The following is an 18,727-nucleotide window of genomic DNA, read 5'->3' as shown; positions in this document are numbered from 1 at the left end:
AGCAGTGCCTGCTCCACAGCCTCGCCACATGCTGCTGATTAATAGATTTCACTGGTACTTTATGGCCAGTTGTCCAACTCTAGTTTTCACTTCTAGAAGGCCCATAAATAAGAGCTAATTCTGTGGCATTCACTCTACCCTTAGAAGTTTATTGCTTTACCAGCGTGGCACACAGGTTTAGTGTGATTTTCATCTTTGTTAACAGTCTTGGAAATAGTTTCTGATTTATAGTGTTCCAGGACGAACTATTCAGAGATACGTGTGTTAGCTCTTTAAAACCATTTTGCAATGTCATCCAAGTTGGATTGACAAATGTTGGCCTTCATTTTTTCAAATTCTGAACAGTGCAAAACTTTTTTTTTTTAAAGTTTCTTAGTAAGATATGCTCATTTTTCAACCCATTCTAGTATTTATTCACATTCGAAACATCCATCTGTTTTGAAGAAAAATGTAAAGTGAAAATGAAATGTTTTCCTTTTTTGAAAAGCTCCATTACCCTAACTGTTTTTATTACTGGTGAGAATTTTTCACTCAGCTTCCTACACTTTGGGTTGGACTCATGCCAGAGCCCACTTCTACATGTAATACATATCGTGAGTATGCGGGATAGCCTGCTAATTAATCAAGAATCGGGGAGATGTTACAGTTGGACTTCCTTCATGGAAAAGGACTTGGCAGCAGAGACGTCTCCTGAAGCCGGTTCAAAGGAGGCTTCTAGACTATGGAACTGGAGGGAGAAAGAGGCACCTTCATAGCTTTCATACTGAACAGAAGGTCTCGTGATGTATGGAGCTGTGTGTGATGGTGATGTTCCCTGTGGCTTGTTTTCTGGTTACAGATTAATTTGCTTTATGTTCATCTGTCTGGCATGTGACAGTTAATTCATTTTCTCCTCAAACAGAGGCTAAAATTCTGCCGTATGACCTAGGGTGAAATCCTGCACCAGCTGAAGTGAAGAAGAGCCTTGCCACTAACTTCAGTGAAGTCAGGATTTAATCCTTATTCTTTACCTCACTGGGGCCAAGTTGCATCATAACTGACTCACAACTACACCCCCCACCCCCAATTTCAGTGGCATTCAGACTAAAAGTCAACTTAGAATTTTTTATGGCAAGATTTGTAGTCTACACTCACTTTATAGTGGCTATATGAAAATGATAGTCAGTTCCCAGGCATTTTGCAAAGGTCTATGTTTAACGCTTTAGTATGTAAATAAATTAGTCGATATTTTATCTTTTGGAGAGGGGAAAAGCAAGACAAAATTCATTTTAAAAGGAGTATGTTGGGGTACAAAAAAGAGTGGAGGGTAGGGAGAGATATAGAAAGTGTATTAACTCACTTGATACATTACAAGATATTTTAATTTGGCCCTAGGATTTTAGACTACTTTAATCAGATCACAACTGGGCCCTTTTCTATGAATAGCCTTTTTAGGTTAATTATGATCAAATCTCTCTGGTTTATTATAAATGAGGAGATAGCACATTCTGTAAATGAAGATGGTAAGGTAATAATACGCATTTTTTTTTGGCATTAAGTACCCATGCCTATCTTAATTAAAATAAAACTCTTCCCACAACTGAAGGCAGGTTGGCTTAACTAACAAGCAATTAAAACAGGTGAAACTATTTCAGCGGGGTGACACTTGGCCATCTGACAAATGTAGTAAACCTGTGAGATCCTTCCATTCTTGAAGCCTTTTTTCAGAAACGCAGAATGGATGTACTGACTAGATAAATGCTATGTGGCTTTTTCTTTATATAAGGCAATGTTTTTAGAGGGTCTTTTTGTTGTTTTTGGTGTTTTTTTTTTGAAGGGAGTGCGAAGGAGTAACATGGTGCTAATGGGATATTACAGGGATCAACACTGTGTTTTCATCTTCAGTAATGACTAGGAAGAAGGAGCTTCTAACATTTTAGTGAAATTTTCAGGTAAGCCTACAACAACCTGAGACTATTCATAGAAAATCAGAACTTCACAAAAAAAAACCGGTAGCGATCTGAAACAAGTATGGAGTGCTTGGGGAGGAGGGGAATCTTAAGGAGACCTTTTTCTGAAAGAGATGGGGAAACTTGAGATAAGGCATGAGAGGGGTTAAGTTTGTAGGTGACGCGCCAGTGAAGATCTGGAGGTTTATAGAACAGTGGGCCTTCTCTTGCTGTGGCCCTGTACAAGCTGCTGGAGTGGGTCCACGCTCTTGGAGATATTCCTTACTGAAAGGGACAGTTCGGGGAGTTAGTGCAGCTGCCTTTAAAGTTGTTAGTAAAGTTCAAACAAAGTGTAAAGCTCAGTGCTTGCAGCATTTGTTGAATGCTAGGCCATTCCCGCATATTACAAATAAAGTATGCCTTGTTCAGGATTTCCAACACAAAGCAACACAGCGTGAACCAGAGCAGGGAATACATTCCAGATGACTTTAAAAAAAAAAAAAAAAAAAAGAAAGAAAAATAGCATGGTAAGCAAAGATGAGGCTATGACTAATCAAATTGGCTAGTGCAGACTCTCTTATACTGCATTAAGTACTGAAATATTATGTACCAAAAGAAAGCTGGCAGGGCTGAATTAGTAAGGATGAGTCATTTATTAAAACTCTCAGGATGAGGAGGTAAGGCAAAGGGATATAGGGTGAATGGAGCATAAAAATCTTTATGAAAATGCAATTAATCTTAAGACTGGAAAAGGACAGCAGAGCCTTCTGTTTTTAACTTCTGCTTTGCTACTGTGGATCAAAACACTCTATCCTGTATTTTTTTTCTAAACCAGAAGGAGAAAAATGAGCCAGGTCTCCCAAAATTATAGAAATGGCTTTAAAATCGGGAAGTAGAAATAAGCGCTATATGATTCCCTCCATATTTTGATGTTTTCTGATTTTGGACTTGAAAGTTTGGTTTTCAAAGTGGGTACTAATCCCGACATCACGAACTGGTGAATCAAAAAAACACAAAGCCAGGAAGCTGACAATAATGAAGCAGTGGTGAACAAGCTATCAACTAATTGACTCCTCCGAGCTCCCTCTTAATTGTGAAAATACTGGGCTCACAGTGTAAGACTGATAAGTGATAAAGAAATTTGCAGTAACATAAATAGGAGACTGGAAGGTAAGGATGACAGCAAGCAGTGGTCCCTGGCAGCCTGTGCCGATGGAAAGGCTGGTTGGGCTGGTGCTCTGCTCCTGATGGTGCTCCTCTGGAGCCTCCAGGTGCTAGTCCAAAATGGGCCCTGCGAAAAGAGACTGGGATCCTAGCACTAACTAATGCAGTCTACGGGTGTGATTTTAACATGTTTTGATATTTGGTAGTTCACACATAACTACTGTCAGCTTAAAAGGGCTTAGTACTACTAAAGCTGTGGGGATATGGGCTGTTTTCTCTCCCAGACAGAGTCTTGGCTAGTTCTGCAAGTACTGCTGTACATAACATTTCAGATTATTCTGACTTGTATCCTTGTAGAGAAGGAATTGAGAAATTGATACCTGGGTGAGGTCTGCTGCTTTCGAAGAGAGCAACTTGCATTAAACAGTGATGGATCATTCTCTGGATTTTTTTTCAAATATCTCTAAGGGTTTTTATTACATATGATGAAAAGACAGGAGTAGCACGTACTTTTGATCTGCAGGTAAATGGATTGGAGTTTTGAAAGAAACTAGCTTAAGCACCAGGACCCTACGCTGTAGGATGCTGTTCTTTGATTCTCAGCCTATTTTTAGTGTTTAGGGAAGCAAAAAATGTAAGGATTGAACTCCAGCCCTAGAGAGAAAGAAGGAAAGAAGGAATACACTACTACATCCAATCTATTCTGTGTGACTCAATTAACAATATAGCAATATATTTCACCTGTCAGAAATGTTTATCTTCTTACTAATTAGCAAATTAACACCACATTTTGAAAGGAGTTGTAGTTCATAAAAAAGTTGGCATCCACAGATGCCCTATGCAGATTGTCTCCCTTAGTCTTGTTGGGAAATAGGCTAAGTGTAGGACAAAGGAGCATGATAATGTTGCTTTCTCGCCTCTTCTGCACTCATTGTGCCCCTGTTGCAGTCTTTCTTTTGTTTCCAGTTGCTGGAAATTTGAGAGAGTGGAGGGAACTGATGCAGTAGGCCTTACCCTTACCCTCTTTGTTTCTGCTAGCCTTAATTAACCTCTCCCTAGGTTCACCAAATTTGTGATTAGAATTTTTTTTTTTTAAGTTGGGCTTATGCTCACTAAGCAGGTTTTCTCATAGCTCTACTTGAAACCCCATTATTACCATTTTGAATGCTGCACTGTTTGTTCTAGAAACCCATCTTAGTAATTTATCCCATATCTCTATTTTTCCCTCATGGAAAATACAATTATTTTAATTCTTCTAATTGTTTCTCATTTCCTACACTCCAAATTTGTCTCTTTCCCCCAGGCATCTCTTCATCCTAGATCATTGACTGGAAAGGCCTTTTTGGCTCTTAATTCCTTATCTCTATTCCAAATGGACTAATATTGTACAGTGTTCAATAAAAAAATAATTTAATTTGTTATTTCTTTCATCATGCAGTTGCAAAATTGGCAGGCATTTAAGATGATTCTTTAGTTTTGGGGGTGCTAAGTGTGTCTCAAATTGAGACAAGCAGTATTAATGGAAAGTTATGTGAAACTTTGGGTAAGAATGAGCATTTGAATAAGTAACACAGGTATAAACCTGCGCTGTTGTTCAGTCCTGCATGCAGCAGACAACGCAGATCCTTCCTTGCTTTGCACAGGAATAACTATCATGTTGTTTCCCGGCTCCCATGGAGAGCGATGCACAGTGAATCAGAGCATTATATTCTCTCTTTATTCTTTTAGTTATTTTGCTTAATCTCATGTAATAGCCAATTAACTTGATTTGCCTTCAGAGCTGGGGGAAAGTATAAATAAACCTGGCAGAGGAGCGAGGTGGGAAGAAGCACAGAGGCTGGAGTCATGGAGATGCCCTGTGTGAGCAACAGGAAATCAATTGCCATATGGTCAGTTATAAATAGGTCCATCACGCAGCCTCATCGCCTTTGACATGCCCAGGTTCTCTGCTCAAGATTTCTGCTTGCAGATTTTCTTACCTTTGCTCACCCCTAAAAAGCTAGCTTTTTTAGGCGGAGCAGGCATAAGTTTTGTTGGAGATTCTGGAACCTGCCACTCTCCTCCTGCGGCTGCCTGCAGCGGGGAGTGACGTCAGCCTGGTGGTGGGACAGGGCAGGAGAGGACCATGAAAAAGGCATGGAGGCCTCAGGGTAGAGTCTCTCAAGCCATGTTTGCTTAGAAATATCATCTTTTTACTTCTGGAAGTCTTTTCCTGTGGAAAATTTTTGTTCATGGCTGCCAAATCAGAGTTTTAGCAGTCCAGCTGGGTTGCTGTGTCTGCAGGTGTGTTTCTGTCTGAAACAATACAACTGCACTTGGGCAAGTGATTTGGAGGGAGACGGTGTGAGTTATCTCCTCGCAGAAGCCTGGGGAGACCCAGAGACAGGGCTAGTGCTGATGTGCGAGGTGATGCTCCCAGCAATGGCATCTTTCGCGTGCTTTCCCTGGCATCGTGTTTGACTTCCTTCAAGGTGGAGCAGCCCTGCTGAAGATGAAGAGGTGAGGTATTGTGAGTCAAAGCAAAAGAAAAAAGAATGATAATCATGCTGTAAATACAAAGGTCAGAAATCATGACCTTTTTTTTTGTCCTTATAAACCCTCAGAGCTGTGGGGCAACTGAGCAGAGCTTTCAGGATTACAGCAGAGATTGCATTAACTCTTCGTCTGGGTCCTTTGTGTGCGCGCTGTGGGACTTGGCACCTGTGAGCATAGCTGAGTGACTAGCTTAATGGGCAGGACACTGAGGTGTGGGTTTAGGTCTCAGAAAAATGCCAGGGTTTATTACACCTTACAGCTTTTTTTTTGTGCATTGTCTTTATTTTTCACATAGCTCCGGTCTCTTTATTTTCTCTTTGGCTCACACATGACTCTTGCTGGTTGACTAACTGAATATCTGGATGTCAGAGAGGCTTTCAAGTACCCTCACGCAAATGGTCACAGAGTCCTACTTTCTATCTGCCTGCAGATGAGGCGAGCTCTGGCTTTGCTTTTGTCGCCTATCTTGGAATGCAATCCCTGCTCAGAGACTCGAAACAGAATTACACCCACTATATCATCCAAATTTGTCATATATAAATATAGATGTTGAGATGATTAAACACATTAGCAATTTTCAGTGGTTCTTTAATTCCATCATTCATTATTTTTATTTGATGAACCTCTTTCTTATGAAACTTATTAAAATGTTGGTATAAATCTATTCCAAATTCCCTTGATGACTATGTTTATACAAAATGATATACATAATGATCTGCTTTTGAGACTGCATTAGAAATGTGCATTGGCTTTTCAGTTTGTAAGAGGCTGTGTATCACTCTCATAAGAAATAATGACTAGGATTTTTTTTCTTTTTACATTAGGGAGCTGTAGGCACTCAGGCATGGATTCTACCTCGCTCTGAGTCTCACCCAGTGCTTCCTAAAGACTCCCATGATATCATTAAGAGTTGGGTCAGATCCTGCAGCAGTACCTGCAGGCAGCCCTCCCTTGAGCAGGGAGCACTAGATATGAAAGGAGACACAATGGGCAGGATCCATTCACTGAACTCGTGCTGTCCAGAAGTTATAACTTTAACTGAGACCATCCTTTAAGCACCCATGTAATCAGTGGGCTGGTACTTTCAGCAGCTGATTCTTTTAGCCCCTTTCAGTACAAGGTTGCCTTGCTCCCTCCATTGATGCTAAAGAGAGCCTAGATAACTATTTGAGATTAAACACCGAAGTAATTACAGTAAAATGAGTTGAATCCCTCCCCGAGGAATTTTGCAGCTCTGTTGACCTTCACCCGTTAGGCTCTGACACTAGTTAGAGATATGGACTCTGCCCTGTCTTTTAGTTTACATATTTACCTTTTAAAAAGAAATGTATTTTTGCTTCTCTCACTCCTTTACAGTCTCATGAAAGGCACTTGGCTTTCAGATATTTGCTGAGCAATATAGTGAAGTGTGCAATTACATCTTGAATTTAAATATTAAATAATGAAACCCCCCTCATTGATATCAATGAGTAAATGCTTCAGGTCCTATTTTATTTATTTATAATCAAAACCTCATCTTTCTGAAAACAAACACACAGCTGCCTAGAAGCTTCTCTAAAGTGGAAGATCACAGAAAGCATGTGTGTATATATATATTTTTCCCCCATAGCCTTTAGAGATCTGTTGAACTTGCAGTTTTATCTTTGTCTTCAATGGTACTTTATTAATTTTTGTTCCATTAATTTTGTCAAAATACCTCTTAGAGCCATAAAAACTTCTGGCACCTGCAGCACAGTGTGGCATGAAATTGTGTAATTTAATATACTCCCAAAATAAATCGTCCATAACTATATCTTTGGCAACCCCACTTTGACCATGTCTATCAGAAAGCCGTTTCTGTAAATTAGCAATATGGAAATATCAGTCAAAATGGACCCATTACACAGCAAAGGTACAATGCTGGTGGTGTGTCTTCCTGATTTGTGACACTGAAATGATTGTTTTACAGCCTCCACAAAACTTCTAGAATTTACTGTGGGACAACATGCTTTGATTCAAGTGGATTTGGTTTGCGCAACAAAAGTAATTTTTATTTTGACTCTGAAGAAAATATTTATACATGTCTCCATTAGAAGAATCATTTAGTGATCCTGTGAACAAGATGCTTATCTCTTAGATCATCAGGTTTTTAAAGTGGAAGAGTGATGTCTTTTCTCTGTTATTACATCCGCTATTGTGACATCACATTGGTCATGCTGACAACTCATATGGCCTGGCTGACCACATATTCTTAAGAAAAAGGATGCTTTCTTATAAGTGTTTTAGCTACTAATTTGCTGCTGTAAAGTTACTGATGAGTATCCAGGGAAGAATTTATTTTCCTGGCAATGAAGTGGGTTTTTTTTATCTACCTATCCTAATACTTCCACAGAATCACAGAATGGTAGGGGTTGGAAGGGACCTCTGGGGATCATCTAGTCCAACCCCCCTGCCAGAGCAGGGTCACCCAGAGCAGGTCACACAGGAACGGGTCCAGGCGGGTTTTGAATGTCTCCAGAGATGGAGACTCCACCACCTCTCTGGGCAGCCTGTGCCAGTGCCCTGCCACCCTTAAAGTAAAGTTCCTTCTCATGTTTAGGTGGAACTTCCTATGCTCAAGTTTGTGCCCATTACCTCTTGTCCTGTCGCTGGGCACCACTGAAAAGAGCCTGGCCCCATCCTCCTGACACCCACCCTTTAAGTATTTATAAGTGTTGATAAGGTCACCCCTCAGCCGTCTTTTTTCCAGACTGAAGAGACCCAAATCCCTCAGCCTTTCTTCATAAGAGAGGTGTGCCAGTCCCCTAATCATCTTGGTAGCCCTTTGCTGCACCCTCTCCATCAGTTCCCTGTCCCTCTTGAGCCGGGGAGCCCAGAACTGGACACAGTACTCCAGGTGCGGCCTCACCAAGGCAGAGTAGAGGGGGAGGATGACCTCTCTTGACCTGCTGGCCACACTCTTCTTGATGCACCCCAGGATGCCATTGGCTTTTCTCTCCTTCTCTCCTCTGCCCTTCCTTCTGGCCGTAAGATAAAGAAGATAGATGTTGTAATGTCCAAGTTATGTATGGAGCTGTGTGGGGCTTTTTTGTTTGGTTTTATTTTCTTTTCTGTCTTGTAAGGAGTTGTATATGAGGAGGCAAATCATTCATAACATAAATTCAAAGGAGTAAGTTAAATCAATGCTAACTCCATTATATCAATATAGCTGAAAAGAAAAGTGACAGTTCTGTTTTAATAATAGCTTTCCTAATGTAATTAAAATGGAGGAAAAGCTGTATGTTTCCTTGAGGCCACAGGTGGTACAGAGGAATTAGGAAAGAGAAATATCAACTAGACTCTTACTAAACTCTGTATTTTCATTTTACTACTTGGAATTTAGTGTAGATGATTCCTAGGTGGGAAAAAAACCATATATACTTTCTTGAATTCAAATTTTATGTTGTCCTTCTAAGCATGCCTAGATAGGCATTTACAAAGACCCCCAAGCTCTGGGTGAGAATGGATTGAATGAGGATTACTTAGTGGGTCTTACATAAAAATGAACATTCTTAAAATATCTACCTTGCAAAAACAAAAGCTCTTTCTCCAAGGAGCATCCTCTCTAATTATTCATAATTAATAAATAAACAAAGAACTGTGTAGTTCTACAGCAAGTAGTTATTAAAAGGCTCTTAGAACTAAAAAGACTTCCTGGTCAGAAAGCAGATACCCAGCTGTGCTAAAAGAATGTAGGACTGAATCCAGAGAAATTTCTACAGAGCTTTTTTTTTTTTTTGTTTCTGAGTTCGAGAGATCATTTAGGACTGGAACATCACTTTTTAAATGGTTTGAAGCACACGGGGTTTCACCCAAGCAATCCAACTTGATCCTGAACTCGTAGGGTGAAGCTCCTGATTTTAAGGCATCAAGCGGAAGATGTCGTCACACAGGCTTTGATTAATACCAGTGCTCATGGTTTGGGGAAGAAGAGGTCATGCATGGCTGAGGCCTTGGGGAGCAGTGTAGGCTGGAGGAATTCACTGGGTATTTATGCAGTTAGATTTTTTCAGAGAGGGCTTGACAAAATGCAGAGGAAGGTGGCTAAAGACCACATGCCAACGTGTGCAGAGCATGCACCATGTCGCTTGGCACTGACGGACAAATGCGGCCTCCACGGGAGGCAGGAGAGTAAACCTATTTTTCCTTCTGTTGGTGGGTTGTAATGCCAAGAAAAAGCCTTCTTCTGTACTTTGGCTGGAAGCGTGTCACAGCAATACGTGGAAAGTGCTCCTCCCTGTGAGAGGTTGCCCATTCCTGGGGCACCCCTGTTGCAGTATAGCTCACGCGTTCCCCTTCTCCCTGGGGCTGTGACTGGCTCAGGCTGCCCTCTCCTTTTCCAATGTACCCTCTGGGGAGCCCAAACTTTCTGTGTATTCTCATGATTTGTTATAGTTTCCTCTAGCTTGCAGAACCACCCCCCAGCTGTATCAGCTCAGTGTTGCCAAACAACTGGAATAAGGGATTATTCAGACTCTTGTCCCTGCAGAATAATAACTGTTAGCTTATTTGCTTCTGTACTGGACCTTCCAACCCCTACACAGCACGGTGGAGGACAAAGTTTTTCTTTATTGATCCAGACACTACTGTTTTCTTTTTTTGGATTGTTATATTGAACACTCCCTTGATATTCTTGGCTTTGTTATTTCTTATTCCCACAATAAATAACCCCTTGGGATTTCTGTAAAAATAGCCCGCGTATCAGGCAATGAAAAGACCTTGTAGACAGTAAAAGGCACAGGAACCATTTAGTTAAGCAACATACCTTTTGGCCTGAAGATCTTGCTTTCTTTATCCTCTTTCACCTGGGTTGTGGTCAAACAAGAACACTGAGCTCTGAAGTGCCATTTTCAGTTTAGGTGCCAGGAAAAGTTTGTCCCAGCATTACATTGTGTTGCGAAGAACATTAAGAATGCCAAACAAAGAATGTAAAGATAAAAATTAAACATGCTGCATATCAGGTACTTAAACACCCTGAAAGGAAAACGTAGGTTGTCTACTCCGAAAGGAGAGCCCTGGCACACTGAAGGGTCAGGCCCCGCTCTTGTGTGTAGCTTTTTTTTTATTCTTTCTTTTCTTTTGTCCTAGACTTTATATATTCCCCCTCCCTGTGTAGTCATTTAATCAGGCAGAGTGGAGACTGGTGCACTTCTGAGAATCACCAGCAATTAAATAGAGCCTCCTTGTAGGAATAAGTATTGGTATCCACTGAGTGCAAGAAGGAACTGGGTTTTTGTGCTAGTGACGACTGCAGTTTAGAACATGCTGGACAAGAATCTGTAGTACACCCAGAAAAGATTTACTTCCTGGAGAAGTACTGAGCAGTGTGTAGTACTGCTTCCAGTCTGATACCCATAAACAGTCATGACATGGAAAATATACATGAAAAGAGAATAGTGGAGGAAGTCAGGGATGATGTTTCAAACATTGGAAGTTTTTTCCTCTTCTTTTAACAGAGATCTTTAACACAGAACTACTAGACCTTTAGTTGTGAACAATGTAATTATACATCCTAGACCCACACCTGTTGAGAGGAATTTATTAGTACTTATGGAAAGAAAAATGAGGAGCTGAAGGTGTTGACCTCTCTTATTAAAATTGACTTACTAGTGTTTGCACCACCTGTTGCTGCAGTGTTTAATCAGTCTCTTTAGATTGGAGTAGGTATTAGATTAGTACCAGATGTTTCCAAACTTTGCAGTTATTCCAGTCTTTAAATCAAGGCTCCTTTAGAAATCTTTAAACAACATAGCTCAGTACCTTCAACTCTGCTAAGTTTTGAGGAGGAGAAAATTTACAAGTTATTGTCTTCCCATATAATCAAGAAAGACAAATTGTCAAATAGATCAGAAGATTCTTCTTTTGAGCTTGGCTATTTATATACCATAGTCCTCCTCAGGAAAGCATTGACACAGCAGGATGATGAGTCAAAAAAACTCAACAGAGGAAATGCATGTAAGCACAAAAGGTCAACTTCTCTTAATAGTTTCAAAGAGAAAAACCTTGTCACAGATGGTGAAGAAAGACAGACAAGATTTAGAGTGTGGTTTAACCAGGCTGCATATGTGTTAACTTAACATCTCTGAGAATTGAACTTGTTCATTCAAGACAAGTGTACTTCCACCATCTGTCCTGCATGAGGGAGGTCCCTCTCCCAGCCCTTAACTGGTCCCAGAGTGATTCACTGTGAGCCTTCTCCTGTGGGAAGGGGAGCCTGGGGGGACTGAGTGGCCCTGACACAGACAGATCCCCCCTTCCTCACCATCCTCAGCTGTTTTTGACAGTGATTATAAATAAAGTGCACTACAACAGCATGGACTGATAACACAAAGTGGTACTCGGGTGGTCCTACCACTACACATGGTGGAGGGTGTTTGGAGATGCTCCTGGAAGGAAGGCAAGGAAAGGAAAGAGGAAAAAGGTACCCCAAGGACGTGTCTGAGAGTAAAGCAAAAATTGCCTCCCTCTGCCCTACAAGCAGCTAAAATACACTTGCTGCAATCCAGACAGGTCAGGATCCCTCATCACCCACAGCACCCCTAATGAGGGCCCTCCAAAAAGGGGGAAGGCAGAAGGAGGCACTGGCAAACCCTTGTGGCTCTGTAGCCCTTGTGCTGTTGGCCCAAAGTCAGCCTTCCTTGTCCCGCAGCAGCTTTGAAGTGTGACGGGCTGGAGCGGGCCCTGCAGTCTGTCGTATATGGGAACAGTATTTGGTCCAGTCTTTGATCCTAGGTTCCCTAAAGAGGAGTTATTCATAATGAATAATTAGTAACAGCTCCTGTGAGACGCAGGTGACTGCAGGCTCTGAATGCTCCCCGCGTGTGTAGCACAAAGGACAGGAGCAGTTACCCCTCTGTTTTAGCAAAAGGCATGCCTTTTTTTTTCTTTTTTTTTTTTTAATGCCTGTCAGATTGGGCTGGCAAACCTCACCTGCAGCGTGGTGTGGTGTAGATTATGTTTAACAAGCTTTGCAGAATGAATTGTTGTGGTTTTGGGTTTTTTTTTTTTCTTTAAAGGTTGAAAGGCACTTGGGGCATTATTTCCTTTCAAATTAAGACACTTTCGCATTGAGAGGGAAGCAAAAGAAATACTTGTGCCTAAAACTCTTATATTCTGGATGTTGCTTCTTGTTCTTTAGTTGGGCTACAGTATGTTGAAATAAGAAAGAAATATATAGTAATGAAAAAGTTCTATTTTAACCATGACAAACACTTGTTGTATGACTTACCCATGTGACGTATTTTCCCTCTCTTTTTAGAGTGGACTTGAATTTCCATTTCTACACATACATCAACAAAACATGATAATACTACAACAATATGACAACCTTTCAGGATTAAAATAGGAAGTGGTATATCTTCAGTGTTCCCATTTTCAGGGAAGCTAGACGCACAAATGTAAAATGACTGAATAAATGTGGAAAATACACAAATAATTATTTTCCCTTGCATGTTAAAACAGAAAGAAACTACTTTGTTCATTACCATGCAAGACTAACTGGGAGCGGGAAAGAGCGCGTTCTGCAGGGGAGCGCTGCCAGAGATTTATACTGCATAGGAAACCGTTTGTTTCATGTTTTACTAACACATTCTGAAAATATCTTTTTGTTGTTGTTGTTGAAAAGCAGTGCAGTAAGGAGCAGTATTTTAAAGACAAATATATATATATGAAATCAGATCCTTTCTTATGAATCCCCTTAGGTTTTTTCAGATACTGTGGTTTTACCTTTTCCCTGGTAAAGGTTGAAACATGAGAGGTAATGTCACAGAAGGGTGTCATGCAACTTTGAAAAATATATTCCACCGTGGCAATTCTTGCTTACAACCTAAGTTCAAACTGACTGAAGTTACTAGGAAAATTTCATGCTGTCAGTGAACATGGATTCATGACAATCACATGGAAGATTTCTGCTTGCATGAAGCAGCTGTGGATTCTTTTGACTGTAACTGGGCAGATTACTCGCAACAAAGAATTAATTTGCTTTTGGGTTCAATGTGCAGTATCATCTAGGCCATTTGATGGCTGGTATTTTTCCTGAATGCAGGATTTGCTATTTTTCTTACAGATAAGCTCCTCTTATAGCTAAACAATATGTATACAAAAGGAATTTTATTTTATTATTTTATTTATTTTGTTATATTTATTTTTATTATTTTATTATATTTATTTTATTATTTTGTTCTCAGCCTGAATATATTTTTCCTTGAGATGCCCTTAATCAAAACTTTCTTCAGGCAAACTTTTCTGATGTGCTAATGGGGATAATATATGAACTGAAGAGACTCAACTGAAACTCATTTGGAAATTGTTCAGTCCTCCCCGGCCACTCCCCACCAAGCCTTTCTGCTCTGTTTGAGGGCACTGGTGTATGGAAGTCAGTATCAGAATTTTCCAGCTGCTAGGCTTTACATCTTTAGTATATTTATATAAACAACTTAACAAATCTTCTAAACCCAATTACGTTGTTTTTGTTTAAGACAAAGTGGGAAGCACCTTTGGCTAAGAACTTTGTTAGAGCTGATAGACACTGCCAAACTTGTAAGACAGTGTATTTTGAGAGACCTTGGTGTGCTAAATTATATATTTCCACTTAGGGGATTGTTCAAGAGAGCAGTAATAGTGTAAGCCCATAGGTGTTATGGTAAGTACATCCATCGTGTCAGAACAGTTGTATTTAATAAAGCTTTATTCCCAACTACGGAGAGCTTTTAAGCTGTTTTCCACTTGGGTAACTGTTTTGTTTTGTGAGTTTTAAAGATTCAGTTGTTAGTTTAGGGAATTTGAAACTAATGTTAAACCCCAAACTGTAAAATATTGTATCAAATATTTAGATTGGCGTGAGCTGAGTTACATGGAGACATGTAGTAATATTTCTTACACAACACAGAACAACTGTTATGGCACCACTGTTAAATGAAAGGTCACAATATTTCACACAAAATAGGGAGCTTTTAGGAACATGTTTAACTTAACTTTGGGTGATAGGATTGCACAGTGCTTTTTACTATACATTGCTTGATTTGGGCAATGCCTGATTTCATGCCATATAACTATGTCCTTTGCAATATAAAAGAAAAATACAGAGTTGTAGTAAATGAATTGATGCAATTCAATGTTGTTCAAAACTGAATCTATTGGAAATACAGAAAAATCTGTTCAGTGACTCAGTAGGAAAATGTTCACCTTTCGGCTCCAATGTACCATGTATAGAAAGATGAACTTCATTCTATTCTTCCCCTTCAGTATACCACAGTGGTGGTAATAAATGCAAAAGCAGAAATCTTAATACAAATGACACAAATATTTGGCCACTGACCTTTCTCCTAACAAACTACTTCTTATCAGAAGTGTTGAGTTTGGTTTTTTTGCCAAGTAACATGGGCATAAATAAATAATTTGAGAAGTTGGGGAAGAAAATACTGAGATTACAATATAATGATAGCTGCAGAATAGGCTATTTGGCTTTTAGTGACCATAACTGTTTTGATATCAGTGAATTGGCCATCACAGAGTCCATGCTGTTCGTTGCTTCCAGTAAGTCATTTTTGATCCATGATGCTGGTCTTCACAGGTCTAAGGTCAACTGCCTAAATTCCTGAGTTTCTGTGGCAAATTATTTTGTTGGGTGGCACCTCTGGAGGTTTAGGGTGAATACACCATGCAGGTTCTGCAGGCCATCTGAACAGGAAAGGTATGCTCTTGCCACCCCAGCTCAGGGCCTCCTTTTGCTGTAGGGCAGGTGACAGCCCCAGGAAACCTTCTCTCTGCAATGTCCTCGGTGGCTTGTTTGGTGGGATAAAATATTTGCAAAAACCCTAGTAGGAAATTTCTGCAAGTAAGGAAATTACCTCTGGTGGACAACACCTCAGTATGTCATAGAATCATAGAATGGTTTGGGTTGGAAGGCACCTTAAAGATCACCTTGTTCCACGCCCCTGCCATGGGCAGGGACACCTCCCACTGGACCAGGCTGCTCAAAGCCCCATCCAGCCTGGCCTTGAACACTTCCCGGGATGGGGCATCCACAGCTTCTCTGGGTAGCTTCTCTATACTTGTTGTCCTCCTGCCTTGGAGCTAATGCTCCTCTGTGTCGACACATCCTGAGCCTTACATAGCATTTGCGAGCTGGGGACTGTGAAAAGAAAATGCATAGCAAAGGTCTTTGTCTCTTTTTGCCTTACTCCTGGATTTGAGTTGTCTCCATCCTTTTTGGTGTAATTAATATTGGACCAAAGGTCACTCTGTTTTTCCAAGATCTCTCGTACAAGGCACAACAGAAAAGGGCATCCGTGCCACAACTTGTTTTCACTGCTTCAAAACAGCTTTCTTAATTTGACTGTGGCCAGAAATATCAAGAGAGACTACACTTAGAGTAAGCTGTAATTCACTTTCTTTAGACAAAGGCGGCACATAAAATTTTCATCTATCAGGCCTTTTATAAAACAAACAACAAACAAAATATCTACATAATTATCTGTGGTTTAGAAACAAGGATTTTTTTCCTCTCTCCTTCTAGTTCACATTTGTCAGAGATAGGCTTATTTGTGTTTTATGATTTGTTTGGTTGTTTTATTTTTTATAAATGCTTTTTTAAATTATTAAAGCCATGAATAAAATGAGGACTAAGTAATTGGGTGCTTTTTAGGGGAAAAAAATATCAAAGGAATAAGACAGAAATGGAATTTGTTTATGGTATTTTTCTCTGGTGTGCGAAACAATATAATCTTTCATTATAGAAAAGGGAAGAGTAAAATGCTTTTTGCATTGTTTTGGGTAAAAGCAAATTTAAGACTCTAAAATGCATCTATCAGGAAGTGAATTCAGCTTCCTTTAGGCAATAGCATCTTATTTTAGTACTGAATGTAGATTTCATCTGAACTTAATAAAGGTTAGATCTCTTAAAAGCTTTCCTCTCATCTCCATATCAAAGTACAAATCCAGTTAATTCTGTGAGATTCTGAGAGCACAATGAAAGTATATTTGTAAGTTGATTCTATAGCTCAGTATCTATGATATACTTTCAGAGGTTTCATGACACTGTAGGTAAAACTGGAACCTCAAATGAAATGTCAAATGAAATAGGTTTGCGGATTTCACAAATCTTTTTGAGATCTCAAAATGTTTGCACGGAATGGGTATAAAGTAGCTGTTCTAGAAATCTGGTTGTGGAAAATCTAAGGCAGGCTTACATCTCCAGAATTTCAGGTTATAGCAGTCAGGATGTGGGATGCCTACCTTCAAGTCCCTCCCAACTTTTATACCTGAGGTCAGAATGTCTAACCACTAGGCTACTGCCTAATCCTTCCAAATATCTTCGGTTTTGTATCCCAAATAATCTGATACTCAGTGGAGGAAGGAACCTGAATTCAGTTATTCTGCTGTTGAGCCTTTCTTTCACTCCCACGAACAGACGTTCATCTAACATGTGAGAAAATAAAGAGAAGAGTTTGGATATGTGACAGAGGCCGGCTGTGTGGACTGGAGACTTGGACGCTCTCCTGAAATGCAGACAAGCTAGATCCAGTTCCCTTCTGTGCGAAGTCCTGTCCTGCATCCCAGGTGAGCCCAGTTTACCAGCCTATATTTCATGGAAGGGATGTGTATTACACGCTATCTAACTTTCTTCATCATCTTCTTTATCAGGTATCCTTTTGACTGAATTTATTGAAAACTTGTGCACATTCCAGTGCTGAGAAATAGCATTTTTCAACAACAAAAGTATTTTTGGGAGCTCTGTTCTGGATGGCTGTTCTACTGAATTAAAAAAAATTCATTCCAATGAAAATTCTTTCATTTAGTTCACTAGCAGAATAATTCTGGGGAGTAGAAAAGTTACCTCTAAACCTCTCCTCCTACTATGTATCAAAAAGGATAACATTAAAGAATCACCCACAGATAGATCCACCGTAAAAAGATTTTATATTGATTTGCTAGGTTACTATGTAATTTTTCTTACATTAGAGAGAAAAGGTTGCTCTGGATGCATTAAAACAAATCCATTCTCTTGCTGTTTGGTTTGCCAGAATTTGAAAGCATTTCATACTCTGTCATTATATCTTTTAAAAAATAAAAATAATTTAAAATTGTTTTACTTCCAACCTGTTTTGGTTGAATGCGTTTGCAAAAACCTTCTTACAATGAAGCCAATTTAGATGAAAAGAAAACAATTTTCTCCTCCCAAAAATCAATCTACCATCTCTTATTGCCTTCTGAAATACTGCATTCTTGCAAGCAGTAGTCTCAAAGGGAATTCAAAAAGCCTGATTTTGGTAATTAAGTTAGCTGACTTGACTTTTTGTGCTTTCTTGAGAGGCGTTTGAGGGAGACAAGTTCTTGGAGGGAGAAAAGAAGATGATCTTGCCTGAATTGTCATCCAGAAGAGCTGACCTTTTCCAGAGACTATAGAGGAGCAATAGGAAAACTAATTTCCTAATTCACACCCTACGATTCCAGACACCTAAATTGTGTATGTGAATACCCTTCAAAAGGATATCTTACGGTCACGTTACAACAGTCTTAGCGGGGGCATTACTCTGAAACTGAAAACTTTCCACAGATCCCCTTTGTGCTTTCAGTGGCCCTCTAAATTTTCTGTGCTTTCCCACAAACGTAATGAGCTTAGAGGTAGTTCAAAATACAGAAACGGGTATAACCAGAAGAAATAACTTTGGCTATTGAGCTGCAGGTATTCAGTAAATGGGTTTTTGTTCTTAATTGCTTTGCACTTAGTACATGAAAGTACCTTACTGAGTAAACAGGGAAAAGAGATTTCTGTACTCACAGTCCGAATGTTAATGAGTGACAAAGATGTTTGGGGCATATATACTGTACATATGACTGAAAACAGGCAGGAGTGAAATCATGCATATGGGCGTTAAAGTAGTCTTTAATTACAGGAATATGATTATCTACTTGCATTGGTCAGATGCTCAGCTTGTCAGAACTTATTTAGCTCCAGTTTCTGGAGGTCTTTCATAGTTTTGGATGTATATTTAGCGATAAGGAGTAGAACATGAAAAATATTTTAAGACTGCATTCTAGAATTTTATAGATGATGTTGAAGGAGCTATTCCTTTTTTTTT

The 18,727-nt window shown here is 39.7% G+C and overlaps 1 long non-coding RNA gene across 1 annotated transcript; it reads left to right on the top strand.

The window, feature by feature from the left end:
• Window positions 1–1,501: 1,501 nt before the first annotated feature.
• Window positions 1,502–17,619, top strand: LOC141745031 (uncharacterized). The gene is made up of 3 exons (XR_012587646.1): window positions 1,502–1,931; window positions 17,056–17,204; window positions 17,289–17,619. It is a non-coding gene; the product is annotated as an uncharacterized LOC141745031 (long non-coding RNA).
• Window positions 17,620–18,727: the final 1,108 nt, after the last annotated feature.

This window comes from Larus michahellis, chromosome 6 (genome assembly GCF_964199755.1).
Source record: "Larus michahellis chromosome 6, bLarMic1.1, whole genome shotgun sequence".
NCBI lineage: Eukaryota > Metazoa > Chordata > Aves > Charadriiformes > Laridae > Larus > Larus michahellis.
This window is presented reverse-complemented; position numbering and strand designations above follow the sequence as displayed.